This window comes from Leptinotarsa decemlineata, unplaced genomic scaffold (assembly GCF_025532065.1).
Source record: "Leptinotarsa decemlineata unplaced genomic scaffold, Ldec_3_MD MMD2_tig00026361_RagTag_RagTag, whole genome shotgun sequence".
NCBI lineage: Eukaryota > Metazoa > Arthropoda > Insecta > Coleoptera > Chrysomelidae > Leptinotarsa > Leptinotarsa decemlineata.
This window is the reverse complement of record NW_027412704.1, coordinates 4,744,322-4,772,248: the sequence shown is the minus strand read 5'-3', so window position 1 is coordinate 4,772,248 and position 27,927 is coordinate 4,744,322. Positions and strand designations below refer to the sequence as shown.

The window sequence follows — 27,927 nt, the reverse complement described above, 5'->3', positions numbered from 1 at the left end:
TGATATTTCTTAGAATATTACTCAATTTCAATATGATGTTCGTGCAAACTTTCGTATGATCAAAAAAATAATTGAGCTTTTTTTATCTCATGTTCTTCCAGCAAAACTTGTCATTTTCTACTGAATTATGTTCGAAAATTATGTTTAAAAAAATGTTCAAAATATGTTTTTTCATTAACTTGCTGTCGCACTCCTACGAACGACAACCCTCAGAAATCTAGACTTGTGCGAGCCAAGGAATAACGAGGTCCTACCTTTCAACGTGTGATTCCTAACTCGGTATATTCATGAATGTAGTTTCTTGAAAAATAAAACTCGTCTGATCTGAACTGAATGGGAATGTTTTTTGTATAACTCAACGTTCATTATATTTTTAAAGTATTTTTTATTCGTACTTATAAAAGTATTTGTTTTGAGAGAGCTTTCTCTTTCAGTGAAAGTTACCTCTTGCATATCTTTGTATATAGTAAATTTTGAAAATGATTGATTTCTTTCTTTTTTTGAAAGACTCTACATTTTTTGTTATATGACGGTGGAGAAGTAGAAATCCAAAACATATTTTTCCCAAAAACTAGTCTAAAATATACTCCTTGCATATTCATATATCTGCAGTGACAAGTTTTCAGAACTAGGTTTGAAACTACGGAAAATCTGAGAATTTCCTGAGATCCATAATGGTGATAATCTTATTGTACACGTTTAGTTGAAAGGCATCACTCCGATCATTTGTAATTCAAATTCGGGCCTTTATACTCCATCCGATGAATTGTTACGACAAAGAAATAAAGGACTCTTCAAAGGATTCTCCGCCGATCGGAGGGGGGTGAAATAATATCCCTTTGAAGTGGTTCAAGGATTGAAGGTAGATATCCTCTTTTGAAATTGGTATTCAACGAATACGTTAAATGTTAAACAGCGGTAATTACTCCGAGAAGGAAATTGGATTTTTTTCATTCAAAAATTGAAAATTCAAACCGGAAGTTACTTCAACAAAGAACCTCTCCATAACGAAATATCCCATTTTGTTTGATTTCAAATTACGCTTGCTTCTTTGGAGAGATTACCGTGAAATGAATGTATTGATATCGTGAAAAAACGTGAAGGATACATCGCAATTGTGTGAAGTGACTCTTGAATGAACATAATAATAATAATAACGTCTTTATTATCTTCTTATACATTCAAATCAAATTAATCATGTACAGTTCATTTATTATAAGAAGACAAAAGGCGAAGTTCAATTTACATGATGACAAGTCATCATTCAATTGCTCTTCCACTTAACCTCAAAAATGTCGCCTAGTACGCAAAGGAATAAACAAAAATAATTTTTATATATCTTAAAATATTATGACTATTTACAGATTTGTAATAGGTAGGTAGCTATTGGGTTATTAATAGTTTGAAGATAATAAGAATCGTTTGAAATTGATATTAAAATGATTGAAGTCATCTCGTTTCATGGGCTCAAAAATGTCATTATAAATTGCACAGATCTGGTAGCTGAAACTCCTTCTAAAGAACTCAGTGCGAAAGAGTTAGTCGGCCTTTATACCTTACATTAATATTATGCACATCAGTTCTAAAAGTGATTTTCTGGTGTAAGACGGCACTTTACTATTAATTATTTTGTGAAACAAAGTTGCAGCATGTAACACTCTCCTGTCGTTCATATTCAACCAGCCGGTATCCTTCAGTTCATGTGATATTCTTTCTCTTCTTCTTATACCAAAAATTAACCGTAGGCAGCAATTCTGAACTTTTTGTATCTTTTCTTGAATTGGTTGGTTAAACATGGACCATACAAAACATCAGCATAATTGAATATAGATAAAACTAATGATTCGCACAAATTCGCCTTCACCTTCATGGGTAGGAAATTTCGGTGCCCATATATAATTTTGAGCGAATAATATGCACGCCTAATAAATTGATTAACCTGGCTTATCTAAAATGATGCCCAGGCTTTTGGCTTCTGGGACAACCCCACGTACATGATCATCTACTACTACTTTCACAGATTGCAAATATCATTTCTAGGGCCTTTTGGTCCGAAAACAATAACAATTTATATTTGAGCAGTGATCAGAAGCATTTTTCACAAATAATATTAAGTCACTATTGATTTGAGTACACGCATTATCTATCATTTCAGGTGAGAAGCTATAATACAACTGGGAATCGTCTGCATACAAATGTATATTACATAATTTTAAACATTTTGCAAGTTGAGATGTGTAGATAGCAAAAAAAAGGGGTCCCAAAATAGAGCCCTGTGGCACTCCACATATCAACTTCAAATATTGTGAGCTGTTTCCTTCTGTGGTAACCTTTTGTTGACGGTTGGTGAGATACGATCTGATTAGTGATATAGCATTTTTAGAGAGTCCTATAGCCAAGAATTAATAACATTAAATCGAAGTTAATAGTATCGAACGCTCTACTGAAACCAAGAAGTACCAATACTGTATTATTTTTCTGTCACGGGCTCTTATAATATCGTCCACTATATGCAACAAAGCAGTTGAACAACTATGTCCTTTACGAAATCCGGATTGAGTTATTGGAAGTATAGAGAAATTGTCAATGTGTTCTTTCAACTGTACTTCAATAGCTCTCTCAAGAACTTTTGAGAAAGTTGGTAATAAACTAATGGCGCGTAGGTCTCTATATTCTGATGGATTATTTTTTTTGGAACAACTTTTACAATTGCTTTCTTTCATACCGTGGGAAAATATTATTTTTCAGACAAAAATTCACAATATGTGTTACATATGGAATTATATGTGGACAGCACATTTTTATGAGTTTTATATTCAGTGAATCATATCCCATTGCATTTGTTTTTATATTAGAAATTGTTTCAAAAACGAACATATCACGTACTTCTTGAAATTTAAAGTTGAATTCTATCAATTTATTGTCAGTATAGAAAGAGGTGAGTTCGGGGGATGGTTCTTTAATAGGAATTGAGTTAACAAAAAATCATTTAAACTGCGAGGGATTCTTCAAATTCTCTGGAATACTGTGAATTTTATTTGGTATGAACTCATTGGATTTTATGGCTTTCCAGAGATTTTTGTTGTTTCTTTCTTGTTGAGCTCTGAAATAGAATATGCCTTCTTTTTTCTCTCAATCGCCTGATTTGTGACGTTCCGCATGTCCTTATAGAACTGAAAATGAATTTCTGATTAAGTTCTTTTGAATCTTCTGAAAGCTTTATCCCTTATTAACATCATCTCTTTTTTTGTTCCAGTTAGCCAAGGGGATCGCTTCTTAGTTATTCTTGATGTTTTCAAGGGAGCATGTCTATCGAAAAGATTGGTCAAACAGTTAACTAAAAAAGTTATTTCTTCATCAGCTCCTTCCTGATCAAATATATTGGAAAAAGGAATAAACGAGTAGTGGGATTTTTTGAAATCGATCTGAAATTTTGAAATCAAAATTCGACTGGTGACAATCTTGAAATCTATAGCCGTAAAACTACTGGATGTACTAATTTCTTTGAGAACGACTTGTTGATGAAAATAAAATGTTTATAATGGAAGTGAACCGCAAAGACATGTTAACAGATCCAGTTTTCATAAAATAGTTCAATGATTCCGAGACGTATTTGTTTCGTACATTTCTTCCAGGATGATCATCATTGAATTTGCGGGCAGCAGCTCTAGCAATAATTCCATTCTGGTAGTACAATCTGTTCTAGAAGTGTATTAACCATTGTTTCACAAAAACAGAAATATCAATTGTAAGTTCACCTGGTAGGTAATCGGTATTGTAGAATGAGACAATTACAAAATGAAGAGAATATCGGATTCAAACTAGGCAAAATAAGACTTTTTTGAAACCAAGGTATTAAAATTGCATATAGAACAAATAATACGTTGGAAAACTTAGTTAAAAATAATAAAGACAAAATATTCATATTCGAGAAATCAGGAGTATATAAATTAAAGAGAGCAACGTACTCTAAGGTATAGATTGGTCAAACTGGCAGGACATTTAGGAATCGAATCCAGGAAAATCATACGAGCTTTATAAATAAGATAATAAATTCAACATATAAAAATCATCTTCTAGAAGAATATCATATCTTTAACGGAGAGTTCGAAATTTTGCACATAGAAAATGAAGGTTTGAAACTGAATCATTTGGAAGCAATGGAAATTAATAAACTTAAAAATTCAAACACTCTAATGAATGACCAACTAGATTTGAATAGATCACCATTATTGAACTTGTTTTCTTAAAAACCGAGAAACGCCGTTCGTGGTATTAGCCAGAGGAGTAGTTGTTTTCTGATAGGCGTCAGTCCATTCAACCTACTGCGTAGGTATATCCGAGAGGGGCGTGGACATTCAAAGTCAATTTTTTTAGATTCAATATATATATTCAGATATTCTTCCTTCATTTCCTTCGATACTCCTAATTCGTTATGTTTTCACCGTTTAGAAGTATATCCAAATGTAATATTTATACGACACAAAGTATCCCCTTCCTTTCATTTAACCAAATTGATTACCCATTCCTACTTCTCACCCTCCAGCCATCCCCCAAAGTTTTGTGTGGATTTCGATTACAAAGTTTCGAGTGTTAACTCTAACAGACCTATTATTTGAATTCCGGATGATATCTGAGAGCATTTTGGATCGTGATAGAATTCTATAAACGAAATTCGATTTAATTTGCTTTCCTTCAGTTGAATAACAGGTATAGTTACTGCTTCATAAAATATGAACCAAACATAAATGAGTGTGAAGTGGAAAAAAACATATTCTCTTCAATAGATATGTTGGAGAATTATTTTGGACAAGAAAATCTTCAGAAAATCAATGAGTTCGTCCCGAAATACCTATTTCATTTTGATATTTTGTGATTTGATATTATTGAATGCTAAGTTCTTGTATAATTTTGAGTTATTTTACTCTTCAAAACAATTGACCGTGGTTGACACCATAGTTGTGTAGTTTGTAATATTACAGACTTTCGAAATAAACCGTCATATATAGAATGCTGTCTATTTGAAAAAAATCGATGAAAAAATTAAACTTCATTCAGAAATCTAGATGTATAGTTTAATGCTGTACAACTTTTTTAAATGACATTTCTCGAGATTTTTCAAAATACTGTCTACTACTGTCTCAAAATCAAATATTTGTAGGCTCCTCGTATATTACGTGTGTTTTACTGTATTCTGTTAGTGCATGTTTAGTTTTAGGGTCAGAAATAAAAATTTGTCGAAAAATCCTTCATAAATAAGTTTCCCATATGGTGCATACTTTGGGGATGACACTGTATAATAGGCCGAACTCAGTAAATTTACTCATTAAAAAAGTACTCATTATAGTGCCTGAGTAAATAATATGTAATAATACTCATTTGTCATTTATTTACGTGAAATACTACTTACATGAATACATACACATTTATAATAATTACACTGTTTGCATTTGTCGCGGTATTTCGGCCTAGAATGGCCTAAGGAAACTATAACCAATTGATATAGTTTCTTTGACCCAGAGGGCACAGGTATATAACAGTGGTGAAAATAAAGACTGAAATGTATCTGTCATATAGGGTTGGTCCCGATGATAGAATGTAATAAATGTGCCTGATCTATACTTCATAATAGCATCTTCAAATTGAAAATTGTACAAGACAGTTTTCAAAACATGTTGAGGTTAGACTCTTTCTTAGATGGTCTGGTGATTTGTTTAGTAATCAAGAACTTAGTGAACTAGGGCAGTCCTTAGATATTTGGTTGTTGAATGCTAGATATGGTTGAAAAACTATTATAATTATTCAACGAAAATCATTAAATACATAAATACAAACTTTGAAGATGGAGTGTGATTTTACAGGTTTTGATTAACCCAACTTCGTCGGGAGGGTAAGCTAAACATTACTCGGAGTATTCTCTTTTGTTTAGCAAATACATCATTTGCTCTCGAAGACCTTTTTCAGAGGCTGATGCCATCAGCAACTGATCCCTAGATAAAACTGATCTCAAATTGCGTAATTAGTAGAAAACAGAATTCAATCCATTGACTAACATTCGTCAGTGTGTTACCCAGGAAATATGTTGATATATATATACAGAGTGTCCCATATAAAACTCCGCGGGCAAATATCTAAAAAAATCAAAAAGAATATCCATATTTTGTGAAAGCAGATGATTTTGGTGTCAAAAGGTTCTCTCATTTACGTAGAGATTCAGCACTAGGCGTCATCCGTTAGGGCGTCGCGACACCGACGCCAATTTTTTCAAATGGTAACCCAGTATTTTCAATTGGTTTTTGAATTTTGCATTGAATAACTCGTATTATTGCATTCATTATTCATGGCCCTCTTTATAATACGCAATAAAATTGCCTTTTTTCATCAATATTCAAGGAAAACTACAAGTGTGCTATATGGCTGAACTCAGAATTTATTACAAAATCTAAAAACGAATCGGCAAATCTAGGTTACCATTAAAAAAATTGGCGTCGGTGTCGCGACGCCCTAATGGATGGCGCCTATTGCTGAATCTCTTCGCAAATAAGAGGACCCTTTAACATTGAAATCATCTGCCTTCACGAAATATGAATATTCTCTCTCATTTTTCAGATATTTGCCCGCGGAGTTTTATATAGGACACCCTGTATATATATAAACCAAGAAATCGAGCGGTCTTATCTACTGACTAAGGCATCAGAATCAACGACAATACATTTTTCGTCAATTATGAAAGCGTTTACATTTCATTTCATTCGAATTCTGAACCAATGGTCCATATCAAAGAAAATTTCATTACATTTCTGACGTATCTATGATTAATTCCTAACTGATACAATAGCGTGAACAATAATTGGGTCGTAACGAATCTTCACAATATCTTTGATATCAAGTGAAAATGAGGTAGGTCCCAGTATCGAACCCTGAGGAACTCCTACTTCAGAATAATCATTGTACGATGACATATGGTTCCCAATAGTATCATGTTCACTACGTGTCACAACAGATTCCGTATAGAGATAGTTTACCCAATTAAATTTCGTGACTGAAGCAATTGAACGACTGGGATCGGCATGGTATTCTCGCAATTCAGTATTCGCTTGGCTTATTAACGAGAGGATTTTATTCGCTGTTTTACCCATTCATCATTCATCCAAATAATGAAAAAGAACTCATTTAAAAATTCAATTGAATATTTATTGTAACGAAACGAGCAAAATACTTCTTGACCTCTTATGAAGATTGATACGCTAACATTGCAACTTTGATCCGGTCACTGTACTGAAGGTAAAATGCTCAGTATGCAATCTGTGCAAAGTTTGTGTATTTGGAGATTGTTTTATATTTCTATATCATGTGATCGTATCAATTTTGATGTCTATGAACTTGGAATATTAGAAAATGGAATTCTGAATAATGAGTGTTTTTGTTTCAGAATATTGAAGTTCAGGTTGGAACATCATCAATTTATGTATTCGTTAAAATGGATTTGAATTATTTCATGATCATTTTCCATATTTGACAGTATCAAATCACATGTTTGGGTCCTGGTTTTGAACTTAATGCCTTGCAGTGAAGAGAAAGATTGAAAACGAATCTCGTCGGTGGTCGATGTCAGAGCTTGGCTTTGCGAGTAACCGCCTTGGGGAGCCTCGTTCATCTTTGGTATTCAAAGATTGAGTTCTGGGTCGTTATTGTAAGGGGACATGTCATAGTTTTTTATTTCATTTCTTCTTCCATATATTTAGAACCTGTTAACACCATTTTAGACAATGAAAAGCCTGTGATTCTCAAGGTTTTTCTCTTATTTTTTGGTTACCCTGTCGACGCTCACTACGATCTTTTCCATTTTTCTTATTTTTCATCGTAAGAATTTAAAATCCAACGTACAGTAGTAATAATCATTCTTCCACGATTTGGATACAACTTGTTCATCTGTCCAACTCTCACATTTTATATCCTTTATTAGGTTTCACACGAAATCAATAACACGCAAACATCGAGAAAATAAATTGATAGCGACCATTGGCGGCCACTTTTCCGGAGTGCTTTCGATGTTTGATGGTATACTTCGAAACAGTTATTAACTTTTATCGGTTTTCTTTCTTACTTGCCGATTCTGCGGCTCCTCCGGCAATTTTTAAATTCTCGCCGCCAAATCCCATAACGGCGATGGAACTAATTTAGGGAGGAAACCCGATATCTATCAGTTTAATCGAGAAACGAGTTTCGAATTTCTTTTCTTCGTTTGACGGCAGTTCGGAATACATTTCGGAGAAGAAGCTCTGAAAGTCAGACGAAAGTTTGTCTGGATTTTGCTGGAATTCCTTCGCTGAAGGTTCCACTCATTTCTTTTGCTTCTAAAATTCATTAAAACAATGAAGACAGGAATTTTGTGACAGATGGATCAGAGGTACATAAATTCACTTGTTGTTTTTGCCCGAAACTCTATATTGGTCAAACGAGTAGAATATTTTCTCGAAGAATGAAAGAACATAGGAGTAGTTGAATGAATGTAACGTCAGTTCTACATCAGCAAACCATCTATTGGTAGATGGACATGAGTTCTACCACAACTTTGCCATTTCACATTTGAGAGAGGAAGGTGTGGAACTCAATCTTTTAGAACACTTGGAAATTATTAGAATCAACTCAGTCTGAAAGTTTACTGAATGACTGGATAGAAATGAATGTTTCTTCTTTTATTGAATCTGTTTGCCATTGTGGAAATTGCTAATTGGTAATTGAATATGAATTTATTTCAATCAGTCGATCATTCGAAATGAGTACTTTAAAAACACTAGAAATTGAGGTAGTGGTACTATTTTCCTGTGACTGTCTATTATGGATGAACTTCTGTCAATGGTTTTTCAAAAAAGGATGAAACTTCATGTATATGATAGTGAAATTCCATCAACCAGGAACAACATCAAATTTTAGTCCCTTTTGACCAAAAAAAATTCATCAACAACTTCGAAATCACGTCACTAGGGGCAGTTTTTTCAAATGAAATGCAATGGAATATACACAGCATATGCTGACGATTTTACGTTAATTCTGTCAGACGCCGTACGACACTTGCCTTATCGGCTCTTCAGTATGTCAAATTCAGAACATAAAATTTTGATGTCAAATGATTCATCAACTAGAAATTCTAGCAATGTCCCCCAACACAAACAGTAAAAGGAACATCATATCCATCCAAAAAATTGACTGCTTTGGAAAATTCTACAAATATTGTGAGCAGAATCCTCAGATCAGATGGAATTTGCTAGCATCCGTCTTATCTGGAGTCATCGATGAATATGTATTGCAGAACTTCTTTTTTCCAGTTGGGAAGATCTCCCTACTCTTGCCTTCAGGGTTCTCCTTTTTATGATACTCTAAAGAGAAGAGAAAAATATCTCTAACATTGATGAAGAGGAACTACAAAACGATCAATAACAAATCCTATGCTGTTTTGCCAGCGATTGGCAAACGAGTCAAAGAAAATATCACATAAATTATTTCAAATAGAGTTGGTAAGGGCTACATCTGATGGTGAAAGGAATTTTTTCAGAAACACTCTGTTCGTCAGAGTTGACTCTGACGAAAGAGTTTTGTGGAGTGAATCACCACATTTGTAATGTGGAAATATTAAGCTGCTTTCAGTGTTTTCGAGATGTCACTACCGACATTGATATTCCTGTTTTACATGAATTGATAATAATAATAATACTGGTCACCGAGTTGGAACCTGTTCAGCAAAAAGCTCAGAATAAAAGCCGCAGAGATCACCTCACTTCTGCGGAAACACAAGAATGAGCCAATGCATGGAGTCTTCTTCAATAACATTGGAGACCTTGGCTTATCAAAGAGCCTGACCTTCGCTTTTCTCAGGTTGAGTGGGCTGAAGTCGGAAACTGAGAGGTTCATCATGGCTTGCCAGGGTGGTGCCTTCAACAACTCAGTCGCGTGATGGGTATAGAGGTTCCTGACACAAGGTGCAGGGCCTGCCGCGAGACGCCCGAGAGCCTAATGCACTTGCTATCGGCATGTCTAGCATATGCGATCTCGGCCTATAGCACCTAAGAGTGCTATATTACCATCTACGACACTCTTACGGTATTGACGAGACACCGGTGTTGCCCTACGCTCCGGGAGATATTGAATCCGTTGTGGGGAACGAGAAGTGCCGAATTTATCGGAACTATTCGTTACCCACCCTCAGGCTCATACACGCTAATGAGCCTGATGTGGTCCTTCTCGAGCACCAGAGCAAAAAGATATTTGTCGTGGAGTTTTCAGCTCCTGGCGAGACGAATATTGTCAGAAAAGAGGAGGTAAAACGGATAAAATATCAAGATTTTCTCTTCGAACTCCGCAGAGTCTATCCAGATCACTCTGTCAAGATGGTTGTTCTGATTATTGAAGTCCTTGATGGAATTATCTCCTCTCTACTCTCGAATCTTAAGATCATACCGGCTTGCCGCACTAAGGCAGAAATCTCAGCCGCACAGATGCAGAAGGCTGTCATTCTTGGCTCACTGCGCTTGCTCAGGGCACATGATTCTCGGACACAATGATCACTTACGTCACGGTGTGGGGAGTGGTCAATGGTTGATTATGCTGGGGCGCCCTCCCGAATGTATCGGGGCTTCGGGGGATAGGGCCTATATCGATCGACATAACGCGGACCTTAGAGTTCTATATTACCATCTACGGCAATCTTACGGTATTGACGAGACACTGGTGTTGCCCCACACTCCGGGGGATATTGAATCCGTTGTGGGGAACGAGAAGTGCCGAATTTATTGGAACTATTCCTTACCCACCCTCAGGCTCATACAAGCTAATAAGCCTGATGTGTTCCTTCTCGACCACCAGAGCAAAACGATATTTTTCGTGGAGTTTTCAGCTCCTGGCGAGGAGGATACAATATCGAGATTTTCTCTTCGAACTCCGCAGACTCTATCTATATCACCCTGTCAAGATGGTTGTTCTGATTATTGGAGGCCTTGGTGGAATGATGTCTTCTCTACTTTCGAATGTTAAAATCATACCGGCTTGCCGCACTTAGGCAGAAATCTTAGCCGCACAGATGCAGAAGGCTGTCATTCTTGGCTCACTGCGCTTGCTCAGGGCACATGATTCTCGGACCCAATGATCACTTACCCCACGGTTGTGTGGAGTGGTCATTGGTTGATAATGTTGGGGCGCGCTCTCGAATGTATTGGGGCTTCGGGGGGTAGGGCCTAACCAGCGCACACAACAGTGAAAAAATAATAATAATATAACTTCATTCACAAAATGAAATACAAATACAGATGCAAATAAGTTACAACATAGAATGAATGAATAAAGCGATTTTAGGATAAGTGCAAAGCACTTGTTTCCCATAAAAATGGACATATATGTATGAATGGTATTGTGTACAAAAACATATGCATGTAACATCAAAAGAAATTACAAAATTAAAAATATTACAAAAATTTATGAAACGTGAAATTTGTAACAATTATAAGTCAAGCATCATAAAGAATACACATTGCAATAATAATAATAACTTTGTTTACTAAACAGATAGCTGTACATAATAGAAAATATAAATTCGTTTCAAAATAATTATTAACTGAATACGACAGTAAAAAAAATGATAAGTACCCAAGTACTTTTTTCGTTACAGCAATGAAACATACATGATATCGATTTAATAATAAAATAACAGGTAGGTATATGAACATTATAATGAATTTTCAATATAGTAATATGATAAAAAAATGCAATGAGTAAGGAGAATTTCATCTGCGAAAGATGCGTTAAGCTCAGTCGTTAAAGTCTCAGTTCAGCTTTTCTACAAAATATCTCCCACGTTCGAGTATATATACCCCCATTTTTTTTTAACAAATGCTTATTATTGTTTTTTTTTATTGTTCCAGGTAGCAAATTATAAAATTTCAACGGAATATATGAAAAGGCTCATTGAGAAATTGATTTCTTTAGAATGTTTGGGTAGATGAGTACATTTCGATTTCGTGTATTATATTCGTGTTCTAGCTTGGCTGGTTCTGAGTTACAGAAATGAAATCTGACGTTTATACAGGAAATATAGCTGTCCAATATCAAAAAAATTTGAATCTTTATACAGGCTATCGAAAGAAAATCTGAGGGGTTTATTGAGAATCAGCCTAATGAATCTATTTTGGATTGTTTGAAGGTGATTGACAATGTTTCGTGATGAATTTCACTAGTTCGGACTTCCATTGTCTACTATATAAAATGATTTGAAATCCCTGAAACAAGTAAAAAAGAATAATTAAAAAAGAATAGTTGAAAATAACAATTATATTAAGCAACAATAAACCTGAAATGAAATGATAGTGAAATAACCTACAAGTAAAAATATAATAATTGAATAAATAAAAATCAAAGGAATGAAAAAAGGAAATAATAAAAAATAAAAAGTGTAGAGATTCCAAGTCACGTTAGTTCACGACGTTTCGATTGTTGGTATCTACAATCGTCTTCGGGTGATGACTGGACTGATTCCTCCGAGAGATGACTATTTTATAGGCCGTTGAAATACTTTCACTTTCTCTACTTTCCATTTTCCGCTTCACTGATTCCGTGAGAGATGACCGTTTTGGCGGGAGTTGGTCATTTTTCGTTTGATGATGGGTTTCCATATGTTTCGTATATCTACGCTGGCCTGGCTGAATACGTTGTTGGACAACATGTATTTTGGATTATTTCCAAAGGATTCAAATATATCCTAGATGTGTTTCCCCAAACCGTAATAGCGTATCTCAAATGACTCTCAACAAGAGAATAGTACTGTTTTCTCAATTCGATGATGGGCAAACATTTTTTTAAAGTTTTGAATTTATAAATAATTGCATGCAGTTTTTTAATAACAAAGTTGATATGGGAGTTCCACCTCAAGTTATTATCTATATACACGCCTAGATATTTAATGCTTCTTACATATTCAATATATGATGTTTTTCCAGGTAACTTTACTACAATTTGATGGAAAGGTGCAGCTCCGGATTTATTGCAACTGAAGGTGATGAGTTTAGTTTTTTCGGATTGACAGTTGACAGTTTCTGGCAAAACCAGTCATTTATGAGAATAAAATCTTTTTCCACCATGTTTTTTAATTCGTCCCAAGTATCCGCCTGGTGAAATATTTTGTATCATCGACATATCAAATTTCTCTTCCTGCACTGTTCAGTTCAAACACATCGTTGACATAAAAGTTGAAGATAACAGGACCAAAAACAGTACCTTGAGGTACACCACATTTAATATATTGCAGTTCACTCAGATCGTCACCAGTTTTCACTACTTGTTTTCTTTTTTTCTCTTCTTGGTTCAATATTTGTGATTTCTGATTGTGATGTCATATCATGCCCAGCAATTCCAATCGGTCACATTCAAATCAAACTTTGCAGCGTTTTCAATTTCCACGTTTACTAAATTGATAATTAAAACTTGGAATTCAAGAGTTCGGGATGAAAACAAATTCTGGATTGTGTCAAAGCGAGAAGAACATTTTCAGGCTCTCTCATCACCGACATAATTGAGCAGCGAAGCATGACTAGAGAACAGACTATATAATAAAATTGAAAACATATTTTTATTCATTTCTCTATCTCGAAAAACGTTATTAAAATTTCCGTACAGAAATTAGTCCAGACAAATTTGCCCGGAGCAATTTTTGAAAAGCCTATGCTCTGAAACTAACTTAATTGTTTGTAAATTAACAAGTGAAATTCTCACAATGACAATAGATGAAAATATCCAACGATCTTGAATTCTGCATTGCGAATGGAGTTTCGTGTGTCGAAGCGCTGCATAAGACTTACGGGGAATCGACTTCATCAAAAACACGTGGGTAAGAGTAGTACAGTGCATTTCAAAGCGGTCGAGATGTAGTGGAAGATTTGCCTCGCTCTGGTGGGTCTTCGACATCCTCAACTGATCTCAAAATCGCTAAGGTGAAGGAAATGGCGACTGAAATTCTCCTTTCAGATCTGAGAGAGATAGCCGCTGAATATTCCATGTCTCACTAATCAGTTCGTACCATTTCAAACGATTTTCAGGCATAGAAAGCTTTGCTGTTCTACTAGTGGCAAAATACCTTAATTTTCTTCAAATACTTCAATAGAAATACAATACAAATATATGCATAAATATTGGTATGATTTTTGCTAGTGCCTCTGCCTAAACCATAATGGCTTGTGCCGCAGTAATACCAACACTATCATCCCATTCATAATAGTATGAACATAGATATGCAATTTTTGTTGTTGTTGAAAGAGTTGAGCAGGGGAGAAATAGAATCAAACAGTGTTACATAGATGAAGTATTTTGAAGATGGCTATGTTGAAGAATATACGCTTTTGAGTCTGCTTTAAATTTATGAAGATTTTTACATTCTTTCAGTTCGTTTGGGAGGCTGTTGTGTATTTTTGGGCCAAAATAAAGGATATTTCTTTGGGTGTGACTCTTGCTGGAACTAGGAACTTTCAGTGTGAGGTCAGTGGTATATCTTGTGGCTCTAGATTGGTAAACATATTGTTGAGGTTTTTGTTCAAATGTCCAGATCAAGGTTTGTAAGATATATTAATTGCGAATATTCATATAAGGTTCGTTAGTTGATACAATTCTGATGTGAAGAATCATCTATCTTTCTTGTATATGATTTTGAGAATGGTATTCTGAATAATTTTGAGTTTTGTTTATAGCGCTAGTAAATGAGCCCCCCCATGCTGTGATGCAGTATCGCAATACTGATTCTATTAATGAGTTGTAAACTACAAGTAGAACTTTCCTACTTAAAATATCTCTGAGAGTGTAGAACTTGTAAATAAGTTTTCTTACTCTGCTGACAAGGTAGTTAATGTGATCATTCCACCTCATGTACTGGTCCAGTATTACTCCTAGATATTTGATTTTTGAGACTTAAGCTATTTTTCGACAATAACAGTTATCATTCCTTTCTAGGCAGCATTCATTATGCAAGAATGAATAATCAAGTCCGGGTTGATTCGGTTCTGCAAGTGAAAAAGTAGCGAATTTAGTTTTACCAATATTTATTGTAAGTTCGTGTTTAGCTATTTATGTATTTTAATGAATTCATATTCAGCAGTGCGATACAACTCTGACCACTCATCGTGTGGGAAGATAAGAGCGAAGATATTTTCCCTTGGAAATTTTTTATTTTGCAAATGTCGTTAATATAAATGAGAAAAAGTAATGGACCCAGTAATGTACCCTGAGGAACACCTGTAGTTACTATTGACGGTTTGCCTATACATTTTCTATTTTTACTCTTTGAGTCTTTCTATTCAGATAACTGGTGAATAAATCTAACACTGGACCTCTTATTCCGTTGTCTGATAACTTGTTCAGAAGTTTATACTGTAGCTGAAGACATAACTGAACGAGTAAATTCTGACGCCAGTCAACAGGCTTCGGAATGGTACCTTTCAACTCGAAAAAAGCTCATCAAAGTCGATCAACAGTGAAGGTGATTTTATCAGTTTTTTTACGATTATCGCGGTGATGTACATTCGAAAAAAATTGCCAGAAGGTGAAACAGTTTAAATCTGTTTGAAAAATCTGTTTTTCCGTTAATCAGCTGTCGCTCCCATAATAACGACAACTCTCAGAAGTTGAGAAACTTGTGCGAGCTAAGGACTAACGAGTTCTTACCTTTTAACGTGTGATTCCTAACACGGTTGATAAAGAATATCACCTGAGTGTTATGCGGCATTGAAGAGAGCGATTTCGTTAAAAAAAGAACAGATACGTAGGTAGTAGTAGTTGGTTTAAGGCAATTTCGGACTCTTCCCCCACCACTTCCAATCTTAAAATGATTTCCACATACGTCGCACGACGTAGCCAAGGTGACTTTGAGATAGTTTTAAGTTTGACCTTGTACGAATTTAACCTACGTCACACGACATAGACAAGCTGATTTTTTTATTTGGCCTTGATTCGCGCTTAAAATTCACGATGAAATGAATTTGATCTCGAATGAACGATTCGACTTTCATAACCTTCAACTGCGTAGACGAGGTGACTTTTCAGAGTCATGAACTTGGGTTATGTCACGCGGCTATTTCAAAGATTCGAAGATTCGACCTTGAACGACCTTCAGCTGCATGGATTCATCTGATATGGCTCTGGCTGATTTTTCCTCTATCCAAAACTTAAACTATCACGTCGGAGCACCCGTTTCCAGTCGATAGATCAAGTTAAACAGAAACAGAAGAGAGATCTGAAGTCTGAAGATCTGAAGATCTGAATGTCCATATACGACGAAACTGCAGTAACGTTAGTTACAAATGAAAGTGGTAAAACACATAGAAATTTTTCATTTCTCTTTTCATCATGATCTCCTACCACATAGGAGTTATTCAGAAATACGCGACGGACTGTGGCGCCTCATCGTTTGGAGGTTCAACTCAGTATACTTTGAACTCCACTGTTTAAGAACTCTTCCATTTGGACAACTGCGTTTATGTGGGAAAAACTTCCAGAGAACGTTTATCCAAATGAATTTAATCTCCAGCGATTCGAATCCAACCTGATACGCTATCATCGCAGTTCGAGCCCTTGAAGATTTCCCTGTAGTGCTTGCGTTTTGTTCTCAAAAAAAATGTACCGGGCTAACTTCCGCATTAGAACTATTGAAATACCTACCTTTTTTCCATTGTTTAACATAACTCACTAATTTATTTGAGCAAATGATTAAAAAGATGTATCTACTTCTGCTATTCTCGAGAAATGAATGAGATCGCTATTGTTGAATTAGGGACCCTTTGTAAGACGAGACTTTCATCAGCCGGCTAAGCTCCGGGCTGGTGAATTCAATTCATGGTTCAGAATTTTTGGTGGTGAGCAAACGTATTGTTTGTAGAGGAGGGTAATTAACGTGGAACCGGTTGAAATAATGGAATGTTCTTGTGTCAACCGAGAAGCCGATTGTTAGTAACGAGTCTCATTAGCATTTCAGAATGATGAATGCCAAATTGTTGTTTTAGGATAGTTCTCATCATGCAGATAATTGAAATAACATAATCTGACACAAATTGGGAAAACAACGTCATTTCGTTGAGTGTAATCTGAATAAATATAGTTAAAAAAAACTAAAAACCTGCTTTTAAAGAACGTCGAACTAAAAAGTTAAAAATATTTCAGCTATATATTGTCTAGAAAAATGATCATTGATATTTTTCGATTCCAGAGAGGAAGGTGGAAATGTCGCTATCAAGCTCAAGGAAGGCAGCAGGCGCACAAAGGAGGGTTACAAATAAGGCAGCAGGCGGGCGTGTTAATGAAAAAAATACTTTGTTCTATTGAAGAAATTCATGTAAAGTGAGTTCGAATTATATCAAGGAGGTTTCGTACAGCGCCATCTGCCCGCGAACAGATCAAGCAATAATGTCGGTAATTCAGTCAAATACAGATCCTGAGCATTGAAACAGAAATGAATATGAAATGGAAAGGAGAATTTCAAACAAACAAACATACATATAGGTGAAGCTAATAAAAGCGTGAAATCAATAATAATAATCAAAAAAACATTTTTGAAAGTAATTTAGACAATTCGTAAAATCATTAGTCTCATCGATACATAAGTGACGACTTTTCGCCAAATTCAGGAATATTTTTTGAAAATATTCTGGAAATGTGAAAGAAATATTCGAAAAATGTCCAAAAGAGTTCATGAAATTATCGATGAGGAAACAAAGTATACAGGGTGGGCTACTAACAACCAATCAGTGTCAATTTTCATTTAGTTGGAGTTCAGAAAAAAATTTCAGATCAGTCTTTTTCTCTCATTGATAAAACTTCTGCGCATATTTTCAACCTATTTTGATTTTTTTTCAATCTATATCAAGCTCGATTTCAATCGAGAAATGCCGTACTTTCTTAAGTGCATCTTGGTACTTCAAATTCTAGGATTTTAAGAAAGGAAAATACGTCTTCTTCCAAAAGAATCAAGGAAGTATTGATTATTTAGACAACCGAATGAATCCATTATACAGTCCATCCTAGTTCGTCTTAAAGCTTGTATAAATACTCAATAGAAAAATTATAAAGATGAAAATCTATCGAATTGTTTTTCCTGTAGTAATTAACAGATCTGACTAATTATCTCTCGCTAGAGTGGGCATTCAAAAAACATTTTTCCCATTCATAGAAACCGATAAAAAGTATTCCCGTTATGAACCTGAATCGAGTGTTCCTCGAGGATCTATTCAGAGTCCTCTGCTGTACAGTATTCATATATTCCGTATAAAGAACACAAATTGTAAGGTGAGACCTCGTTAGTCCTTAGCTCCCACAAGTTTCGAATTTTGGGAGTTGTCGTTCGTTAATTTGTGACTCCTTTAAAACAAAATTTTGAATTTGAACTCGATGTTTTGAAGTTTCTCGGATATTTCTCTGGAAATGAAGTGTATTTATGATTGATCAACTTACCTTATTGATATATCTTATGTCGCGTCTACGAAGAGCGTTTGAAAGGAATTTGGATATTTGACCTGAAAATAAAAATTAATGGTAACTGAAGGAAATAACATTTGGAATTGTACACAAGAACATGAGTGTGGCGAATATGTGAAAAACTCCACTCTGTACGTTGTGAACTGGAGAAAATAATTTTCAGGAAATAACGGTTTTGGCTTTATACTTCTTCATCTTCATACAAAAATAAGTAGAAATATTCCAAATGAAGAAAGCAATTCACATTGTTTTGTATGAGGATGGAGAAAGAAGAAGAGAAGTGACAAATTAGTTTTGAGGATATTGAGTACAAAAAGGTTATTGTCGAACCAAGTTACGTTGAGAGGTTTTATCACTGTTGTGCCGAAATATAGCGGTATCATCTACAAATAATTTGAACCTCACAGATATATGCAAATTGAACATATTTTTGACATAATGAATATCAAAATAGGACCCAATACCGAACCCTAGGGCAGTGATCTGACGATCATCACATATAATAAATAGATTGATTTGGGTTCTAAGCCCCAAGATTTTCCATGGATTCTTCGACATGTCCATAGGGACTACAGTCTGGTTTTGTGAAAAATATTTCCAAAGTAAGCATACCAAATATCGAGAATGATACCTAGATAGTTGATTGTTGCTGGAAATAGAATAACCTCATCATTGAAGAAAAGTTGAGTTGAATCACTGAGATTTCTCTTGATGGTGAAGAGAATTACCACAGTTGACGGTTTTGCGACAATTCTGAACACAATCCAACTTTATTTGAAGTATATCATGAACTACATTTCCGGCAGGGTTTTTCGTTCTCATCAAGATGACAAAATGATTTGCTGTGGTTTGAATATCTATTTTATTCCTGACAAAGACATCCGAACTTCCAAACCACTCGAAATAATCGATAGATTACAAGCCGTGTATTTGAACGATCATTTTCAAGCCAGTCTCGGATATACCTGCACAGTAGGTTGAATAGACTGACGCCTATCAGAAAACAACTACTTCACTGGCTAATACCATGAACGGCGTTGGATTATATCCGAGAATGGCTTGAACATTCAAAGCTCTTTTATTTAGATTTGTTCACTGTCAGTCTCCAAGCATAGCCCACTGACTAATAAGAAAGTTTTTCTTCCATATTCAGAGGAATCCGGCAAATTTCGGATATGCAGTTGGTTAGTACCTCGTCCACTAGATGGAGTGACATTTTTGATATTCGCTCCAACTTTAAACGAGGAATGGAATACTTTGAAAGAATTTCGATTTTCAGTTATGGAATATCATAGACTTCAGGTCGATGATGGTCACTATTTTACACTGAAGAGTGGCTTAGGAGCCCAAAACCGGTCTGCAAGCGGAGCCCGTTCCAAAATTAAAGGTTGACTCTTTCAGTTGTATTGCCAATTGCATATGCAGGGAATTTTCTGTGAAGATTCCTGCACTGACACCTGTCTGATATAATCCAACGTCGTTCGTGATATTAGCCAGTGTAGTAATTGTTTTCTGATAGGCGTCAGTCTATTCAACCTACTGAGTCCAAGACGTGCTTGAACTTTTAAAGTTAATTTCTTTAGACAGCAGGAGGGTGCATATCTTCATGAGGATCCAGAGATGATTTAAAATTGGGGTGAAAATAACCAGGTTCAATTAAATGCAACTGAAACCTAGGAATTGGTTCTCTCCAAGGAGATGAGTGTCTCCGAACCGAATATGATAATGTCAGTACAGACAATTCAGCTTTCTCCTTCTATAAGTTTGTTGGGGGTTGAAAGGGACACCGATATGTCTTGGCTCAATCATGTCGCTGAAATTGCAAAGGCGGCTTCTCAAAGTTTGGAACACTGTTTCGAACCAGAAAACTGTACGAAACTGATGCTTTATAACAAGTGTGCTCAAGTGGGCTACAATGTTGCCCACGGGCCTGAGGCCAAACTACCTGCCGCGAAGAAACGTAGTACATACGCGGTACAAGGTGAAGATTGTTCACTTCCGACTATGTTTAATTTGATGAGGGGATTCAGAGCAACATTAAATCTCTTTTCAATCAATTTGGCTACAGAAAACACTACACTAAAACATTTGAAAGCTCATGCTCATCACAGTCGTTTGAGAAGAGATGTCAAGACTTTGAAAGCAAAAAACAAACTATACAAATTTTTATAAATCCTGCCAATATTCAGTTGGAACTCTTTGAAGTGCAAAAAAAGGTTTAAAAATCGTTTTGCCAACAAATTGTCTCCGAAAGCACAGAATTCTTCAGAAGATTTTGCAGAATTCTGGAAATTGGTACCAGAACTAGTGATAGCTGACCTGGCGCTACAGTTTTTGAGTGGTTTGGGATCAACATATGTGTGTGAAAAGGTATTTTCAGGCCTTAATTAATTATGTATAATATAAATGCCGCACATCCTTAACTAAGCACAATGATTGCAAAAACGACTTACCCTAGATTTAGATTTGGGAAGATACATACTTGAGTTCAATTTTCTCTCTTTATTGAGCTTTATTACCTAATGAACAAAAATTCAATTTTATTTATTATTATTAGGTTTTCATTCCGCATGTTTTGAGAGTATTTGAAATAGGAATTGTCAGTGGCCCGTCGTGAAGTCTGAATCCACCGTTTAGCCTGGAAGGTTGAGCAGCCTTGCTCTATAAAGTTCAAATCAAAGCTTCTTTGAAGTATTGTATGGAGCATAACCTGAGACATAACAGCTGCTGCATTCCAGTCCTCGGCTCTAGCGAGGCTAGAGCGATGCGTTACGTCACAGCCATCTTCACTTTGAGAGAGGTGAGGGTACACCGATGAATACGCATTACTCAGCCAGACGTTGTGGAGTGAACATCTTGCTCTCTTACCGTTGAACGGTTGCTGCTGCTGTGACGTCACACAACTACTAACTTGGTGGCCTCACACCGATGGAGCAATCATTACTTGGAGGATCTTCGAAGTATGCAGACGTTTGTTAGTACATAGACAAGCACATGATGAAACCCTGTACCGTGCATTCTCTCTCTTTCTCACACACAAACAAAATCTCATATGAAAAAAAATCTGAACGATCCATGAACCAGACACTTCAAGGTTACATAGTGGTGAGGGGAGACTTAGAACCGGAAAAAAAATTCTGAACGATCCATGCACCAGACACAACACCTTGACTTCACTAAACAACAACAAAAAAAGCAATTAATACGTCATAGTGGTGGGGGGAGGCTTAGAACCGGCTCAAATCTCCTACTACCAGAGAAGAGTCATCCGCCTGATTGAAGACACAAACATCACTTGCAACCTTGATAGTCTGAAACATCGAAGAAAGGTTGGAGATGTATCTCTCTTCTATAGATACTATCACGGGAAGTGCTCGAGTGACTTGGCACATTTGATTCCACCAAGAGCGGTACATACCAACGCGACGAACTGTGGCTACATTAAGAGAGTCATAGTTACAACCGCACCGGGGGGCCTGGGGGGCCGGTTAGGCCCCCCAGACGCACCCTGGCGTTGGATACGATCGGGTGTGGAGGGGTGGATTTTCGGGAAATCCTTGCGGGTACCGCCCCTCACCCCACACCAACAGGATTTCGCAGGGCTTCCTCCCGCTCACCGAACCCGGAATTGCTTCCTTACATCTACTTAGTGTGGCTAACCAAGAGACAGGACCATCGGCAGCGTTCGACCGAACGTTCGTACAAGTTAACTAAGCTCCTCTTTCGCCAGAGAGTGCTCGCGTCGCACACCTGCCCCCACCAACCATGCCAAATCAATTGGGAATATGGTCCCGGAAGTGGCCGGCCGGGGTCCTAAGCTCGGATACTAGTAGCTCCGTCCAACCGGGTTCCGACACCTCAAGCGTCTGCCTTGGTGCCCTCCAAGGCTAGACTCGGATACTAGAGCCCGGAAGGACTGCGAGCCCCGACACCTCGAACGCTTGGATCCGTACAGAAGCAGGCGAGGATCACGGAACAGCATAAGCCGTCCAGTGCCTCAGAATGAGGCTGCAATGCACCCATGAATGGATTACCGCAACCCTGTATCCCTTTACCCGCTAGCGGAGCCGCTGCCCCTAAGAGGCCAACGCCAGTTGGAGATGAGGCTCACTAGCCTCCAGCCGCGAGCGGGCACTCACCTCCCCCCTAGAACTCATGTTAGGAAAGTTCCCTTTCCAACGTTTGATGAGTAACCGTCGAGGACTCTCACGAGCATCCTCTACCACACATCATATGTCAAAGATGTCGCGCCCATTACCCGTATAGGTGCGGGATAGGGCGGTTCATCAACAACTTTTGGGTGTACGCCGTGTGGTCTGCACCGCATACCCTTACGTTACCCCAAGGGGCACTCATGTTAGGAAAGCTACCTTTCCAGCGTTGGATGAGTAACCGCCGAGGCCTCCACACATCTAGCTTGAAATCGGCTAACGCCTGTTGCCCGCAGATGCGGGATTGGGTGGTTGACCGATAACTTTACTGGGTGAGTGCCGTGTGGTCTGCACCGGGGGACTGTCAAACACCCATAAGAGAGAGAGACAGTGATCCCCCGCCACTCCACTGTTTAAGAACTCTTCCATTTGGAGAACTGCATTTAAGTGGAATAAACTTCCTGAGGACGTTTTTACAAATGAATTCAATCGCCAGTGATTCAAACCCAACGTGAATCGCTACTTAGTGATTCAAACCCAACGTGAAATCACTGCTTTGACACAGGCACTTCTCTTAGAGCAGTGCTGGTAGCTTGTCCTAAAAAAATAATCACTTAATTGTCAACAGACCCAACAAAATAAGACCAGTAGAATAACCACACACAATCTCATCTTCACAATACATTCTAATCATCCCCAGCCGAATCATACATCATCAGGAATCCATCGGAACAGCTCTCAAAGAGATCACTGATAACGTCACCGGTTACATTTCCATTCCCACATTTCCACGGCTTAATAACAAAATGCATGTTCACAGTCGACGAACACATAAAGAAACTCAGCTTAACTGTCAGCTCAATAGGCAGGGGCATTTCAAAGAGTATTCAAAGCAGCAGCTCTGAACGCTGGAACATTATCACTCGCAACTCTTCCGATTGTCGTGCGAGCAGCACAGAAGCAGAAGTATTGATAAGTAAATTTCAATTTATGTATAAACCGCTCTCGAACTGGGTCTTTTGTCTCCTGCAACTGTGTCGAGTAGGCACGGAGATGCTGCCGTGTCGGTCGGTCGAGCAGATCCAGAACTCGAGATTGGGAATTTTCCTCGGAAATGAGTGCTGTTATCTTGTTCTGTTGCCACGAGATTCCTTTCAGGACGAGAATCGGGACGTGACTATTCAGGGAGATATTTCGTTTGTGCGCTGGGAATGTCTCAGCTGACTTTGATATTTCGGAGTTCTTTCTTTATCGATTTGAATGAAAATTTTCCGCAGATGATTATCAGCCCAGGAGAACCATGAAAACACCAAATAATTACATCTCCAACCTGCATGGACATAATGATCTATTTCGCATCATATCCAATACCTAGGCTGGAAAGTTCCGGACCTAAGAAAGAAAACACTTTTTTTGTGCAAAATCAGCTTCATTCATCAACGTAATCTCCACCAAGAGTCACACTATCATTGCAGCGTCGCTGTTACATTCCAAAGCCACTTCTGTGGAACGATTTATCTTCTGCCTCAAAGTAGGCCAGTAGCCAGTAGCCAGTAGTCACTAGGAGGTAAATCTGGGGAATATGTTAAATGCATTAGCAATTGCAAGTTCATTTTATGCAATTTTGCTATCGTTTTCATTGATTTGTGACAATAGGCATCGTCTTGATGAAGCAGCACTTTCTGTTTCTCCAAATGGGGTCGTTTTTTCGCAACTTCAGCCTTCAAACGCCCCAATATCGCTATGTAAAATTCACTGTTGATGGTATTTCCCTTCTCGAGATAGTCGATGAATATTACACCACGTATATCCCAAAATACCAAGGTCAACACCTTTCCAGCCGATTGTTGTACTTTCGTGCGCTTTAAGTGAGGTTCATCAGTTGTTCTTCACTCAGATGACTATCGTTTTGATTCCGGAGTGAAGTGATGGATCCATGTTCCTTCCATTGTTACATACACAGTATAAAGTATTTCTTTAAAAGAAGATCATAGGTTGCCTTTAAATTTTTTATCTCTATTGGAAAAACTATTACTTTATGCCAACATCGCCATGTTCCACCAGAAAATCACACTTTTTTCAACAAAGAAATCAAATTTCTTGGCCTTTCAACGACATCATTCATTTGATTATATCGTTGCGAAGATGAACTATTTCGAATCAAGAAAATATAATATCATCCCAAAATCCACCACCTATTTGAAGGGAAAAATAAACTGTTTCAAATGGAGAGCAATATCAACTTGATCTGAACACTAGTGTTTGTTTGAATTTACTGTATCCCTTCAAATAACTCAATTCGTTTATAACAAGAGTTTTGTGAATCTACATACAAAACTATATTATGATCGACTGAAAATAACAGGAATATTGTATAGAATGAACAGGGTTTCTTTAAAAGAAGTATTTCATTCATTTCTGTTTAAAAAAACTTGTGGTGCTCTGGTTTTTCTATGACCCTCTTGAGCGAGAGGGAAGTGGGGAATTCCGTTGTAAGCATCGCGTACGCGCCAGTATGTGTTGGAAAGTGATGTTGGTGTGTTGCGATTTTCAGGAGAAAGTGTTTTATGTGTCTGTAGGCAGTGCAATTTCTTTCCGATTATTTTGTATTTACCATAATGAAACAGATTTTACAAGACTGGGATCTTGCACAGTTGGAGTAAGTATTATAATTGGATAAAACTCCGCTATATCAGTAAGTACCGCGTTGTATACGTAGTACCGAAGAGAAAGTGGTAAATTTTGACGGCAACTCTCAATTTTGCCTTCATTTTGCGAAAATTATACCAATGCTCCGTAATTTTTCACACATGCATTATTACATTTGCCGAGCTCTGCAAGTGTATATTAATTCAAACTGAAAAATCCTCCACGTTGATTCAAATTTGCCAATCTCTTGTTTTGAACATACATTTTATCTTGTTTCAAATAAGAGCATTTTCTCTAAATAAAATTTGATTTTCTTTTAGACCGAATTCATTTTTTATTGAAAGATAGAAGTACTTATAGTTTCGACAATAAATTATAATACAAAAATACCAAAATAGGTACCAGTACGTATAAAAAGCTTCTATGTGTGACAGCCACTTTCTGATTTCAACATGTAAATATTTGTTGAATTCTGAAACGTCTTTGCTTTATGTAATCACTTCAGAAATGTTTTTATGTTATTCATTGGGAACAAATTGAGTATACCCTACTCAGCTTGAAATTATTTGGGCTGCACTTTAGTATTTGGGATAACGCCCACCAGGGGGAGTGGCATATCAATCGAAAGGGGACGATGAGAAGAACACAATGGTATGGGTTTTATCGCGAGGAAATAAGAGGAAAAAAGTTTGAAAAATGTCAAAATTTTCTGACATGAACTAACCTAACCTAACCTAACCTAACCTAACCTAACCTAACCTAACCTAACCTAACCTAACCTAACCTAAACCAACCCAACCCAACCTAACCTAACCTAACCTAACCCAACCCAACCTAACCTAACCTAACCTAACCTAACCTAACCTGACCTAACCTAACCTAATCTAACCTAACCAAACCAAAATATATGTAATAGAATAATATGAATAAAAAATATTTTTTGTCATTTCCTCGCGATGAAACCCATACCATTGTGTTCCTCTCATCGTCCCCTTTCGATTGATATGCCACTCCCCCTGGTGGGCGTTACCCAAATACTAAAGTCCTGCCATTATTTGATAGATTTCCATTAGTTATGTAAGAAATAGGTAGAAATATTACCAAACTCAATAGAAATGAAATATGAATTTCCAAAAACGTGAAAACAGTGAATGCTGTTATGTAAATAGCGAATCATATTCCTTTAAGTTCATTTTCTTGTCTTAGTTGAAATGTTGTTCATAGGCTTCGATTTCATTTTATTTGTTGATTTGTAATTTGTCAAGAATATGTCCCTTTTTTATATATGTTTTCTTATTGAATATTCATTTGTTATTTGTATAACTGTATGTTCTCTCAAAAATGTGCAGTTGGAATATGATATTTAAGCAAAGATTAGCTTTCTCAGGATAATATTTATGATTTGCAATTGCTTCAAATAAACCAATCATAATATGTAATGTATTATTTAGTTTCTTTCCTTACCACTTATAGCTGTTCATATTACAGATGAGATACTTTGGATTCAAGTAACTAAATACATCCAAATGAGAGGGACAAATAGAAGCGTTTCAATGAAAAATGCTTCTTTTCAAAGGAAAACAATTAATTTCTCATACGGAGACAATTTAAATAATGTTTCAAGCGAACATATCATTCTTTCAAAACCGAAAACAGTTTTGCTTCGAGATTAATTTCGCTCAGACTAAAGAATGCATACTTACTTCTTTTGAGCTAATGTGATTATTTCTATTGAAATGTATGCACAATCTTGGTGTAATATTTTTTTTTACTTGAAAGAATCGTTTATTCAAATGTTTCTCAGTTTAAAAAAATATTTCTTCATGAATATAGGAGAGCAAGATTTCTTTAAATCGAGATGATGTTCTTCACTTTGAGATTTTTATTTTTACTGTGTATCTACGAAAATATTAACATAACTATCAAACTTATGAGTAGAATATCCAAAATTTCTCTCTCGAAGATTAGTAGTGACTGAAAAAGTGCGCCATCTATGTGTTAGAACCGAGACTCTTCAGCCCATGTAATAATTGAATGTACCTACTATATTTTCGGTAATGAACGAATTTTTTCTTGAAAATGAGAGATGTAGATGATTTTCAAATGGTCCAGAATATTTAGATATGTTGTGGAAAGCTCTTTAACACTTTCTAATTTTCTGAACTATTTCCTAGAGAGCGAAACTTCCAGTCCTCGACTATTCACAAGTACACCTTTCAGGCTTGGGCGGAAACCCCTTTTGTGAATGGGGAACAGAGGCCTACAATGATCTGGGATGTCCTGGGATGTAACTCAACTTTTCAGGTCATTCCTGAAATTTCCACCATATTTCGGAATGTTACAGGGTGTTTCAAAATATCGTGGGTGGTTGTGGGAAGGCCCTTCAATCCTCTCAAATTTTCTGAACTGTTTTGAAACTTTCTAGAGAGTGGAACTTTCAGCCCTCAAATCTTCAAAAGCACAACTTTTGGGCTCAAATGGAAACAATGTTCATGGATAGGGATGTTACTGATGCCTTCAGATTAATCATGTTACAGAATGTTTATAAAAATATCGAATATTGTGGAAAGTCTCCTCGAATTTCTTGAAGTTTTCAAAAAATTTCTAGAGACTGAAATTGTCAGCCTTG

The 27,927-nt window shown here is 36.6% G+C and overlaps 1 protein-coding gene across 1 annotated transcript in view; it reads right to left on the bottom strand.

The window, feature by feature from the left end:
- The window catches only part of mub (poly(rC)-binding protein mub), a 300,043-nt gene that overhangs the window by 247,739 nt on the left and 24,377 nt on the right, over nt 1-27,927 (bottom strand). Inside the window, exon 2 of the mRNA XM_074184984.1 lies at nt 18,475-18,536. The gene's annotated coding sequence lies outside the window, so the exon portion shown is untranslated. The remainder of the gene's footprint in view (nt 1-18,474; nt 18,537-27,927) is intronic.